The sequence below is a fragment of the Microtus ochrogaster genome, unplaced genomic scaffold, assembly GCF_000317375.1.
Source record: "Microtus ochrogaster isolate Prairie Vole_2 unplaced genomic scaffold, MicOch1.0 UNK87, whole genome shotgun sequence".
Classification (NCBI taxonomy): domain Eukaryota; kingdom Metazoa; phylum Chordata; class Mammalia; order Rodentia; family Cricetidae; genus Microtus; species Microtus ochrogaster.
The window spans coordinates 711,577-713,848 of record NW_004949185.1 but is presented as its reverse complement, the minus strand read 5'-3'; positions in this window follow the sequence as shown (position 1 = coordinate 713,848).

Below are 2,272 nucleotides of genomic sequence, written 5' to 3'. Positions count from 1 at the left end.
TGGTCTACAAGAGCTAGTTCCAGGACAGGCTCCAAAACCACAGAGAAACCCTGTCTCGAAAAACAAAAACAACAACAACAACAAAAACCAAAATGCTATTACTAATAATAATTAATGGTAATAAAAAAATTTTAAATGAATTTTTAAGTGGCAAATGATTAACTTTAGGCCACACTGGAAGTCCAGGTCAGTGTCTCCCAACAAAAGTCAGAGACTTCTGTGGGTCTATGTGAAAATTATTCGCTTCATGTTTTCATTTCCTCAGAAACTGAACATTATAGAAAACACGTGTGGATCACGTACAAAGACTCTGCCTGCACGAGAACACCTGACTCACTTGGGTGTTTACCCTGTACAGCCTCAACGTCTTGTTGCTTTCATACCAAGTGAAAGCCACAAGGCCAGTACTAACGTATTTCTTGGCAATTCAAATAGACCTGACCCAGGGAAGAAGTGAGTCATTGCTGGGCATACAGCAAATCCCCTGCCAAGTTCAAAAGAACCTAGCACTGGGTGGGGTCCACGTCGCAGCAGCAACCTTGTTTCAGGCAAACAACGCTATTCATCACCTTAAATTGGTGTTCATCTCCAAGTTGTCTTTTGCTTATGTTAGTTGCTACTCTGTTTGCGGTTTTATCGCTGTTTAATTGCTAAAGTATCCAGAATTCATAGCTAGCTGATTTTGCACGCATGATAAAAATAGCTTCAGCCAAGCTCATAAAAAGGACTGTTCTTCCAAAAGCGTCTGCTCATGCAGCCATGCATGTTTCCCTAGAGTCTCTTCATTGCAGGACTAACGCGAACCTGGGCCTCAGGAGACTCCAGGGGGAGACTGTAGTGTTGGAATCCCCAGTGAAGGTCAAAGTCCCCTGTGCCCTGCTCCTGCTCAAGACTAAGCTCAAGAGAGTTGGAACCTGGGGCAGAGTGGAGATGGGGTGAATGCCAAGGCAGGTTTAAAGAACAAACTCAAGAATTAAAATGAGGGGCTGTGGATGCGTCTCAGTTGGTGGGGTACCTGCATGCATGGTGCCTTGGGTTCAAGCCCAGCACTATATAAAACAGGGTTGTCGAGGCCAGACACAATTGTGCACCCCTTTAATCATGGGAAGGAAGCGGCGGTGGAGTTCCAGGTCAGCCAGGCAGCCGGGGCTACACAGTGAGACCCTTTTCTACCTCTCTCTCCTGGCTGTCCTGGAACACATTGTGTAGGCCAGGTTGTCCTGGAACCCAGGGACCTCTGCCTTTGCCTCCTGAGAGCTAGGATTAAAGACATTCACCACATTTGGCTTTTTTAAGCCATTAAACTTTTTTTGGGGGGTGAGGTCTCTTTCTCAAAACAACAACAAAACCAACCTGAACTATCTAAATTTTTCCTAAATAAATATACATGCATTATTTTTTTCTTGTGGTAAGATAGTATCTCCTATAGCATAAGCCGGCCTCCATCTCGTTATGTGGCCAAAGACGACTCTGATCTTCCTGCTTCCATCCCCAGACAGGATGAATATGATGTCTGCTTTATGTAGCGCTGGGGACAGAACCCAGGGCTTTGTGTATGATAAGCAAGCATGTTTCCTACTGAGCCTGAACCCAGCAATTGTGCCTTGAAGGGCTGGACTCTAACAGAAGGAAAGGAGAAAGATACAGAATATGTTGTGGTTGGTTGGGCAAAATGGTGCACGCCTTTCATCACAGCACTTGGGAGGCAGAGCCAGGCAGATCTCTTGAGTTCCAGACTAGTTTGGTCTACAGAGCGAATTCCAGGACAGCCAGGGCTACCCAGAGAAACCGCTGTGGCAGCAAGTATAAGAGGACAGTTAACTAAAGATGCTGGAAGGTTCTGACTTCGGACGTCGTCAGGCCACAGGGAGTTTTCTCCCTGCTGCACTTCCTGATGCTGACCAGACGCCTTAGTTACAAATAGCACATCCATTTCCAGAGGCAGAAGATCTCTCCCAGAAGTGCCCTGTGGACTCCCCATGTCCCTGCAGTGAGGGCTGGAGGAGGCCAACTTGTCCCTGCAGGGAGGGCTGGGGGCAGGTGACTAGTCTCTGCAGTGAGGGCTGGGGGCAGGTGACTAGTCTCTGCAGTGAGGGCTGGAGGAGGCCGACTTGTCCCTGCAGGGAGGGCTGGGGGCGGGTATAAGGTGATGAGCTACCCAGCCACCTGGCTTTTTTTTTCTATTTTAATTTACTTATGTATACAGTGTTGGCATCAGACCAGTGTGAAACAAAAAGAAGGAGGGGGAGGAGGAGGAGGAGGAGGAGAAGGA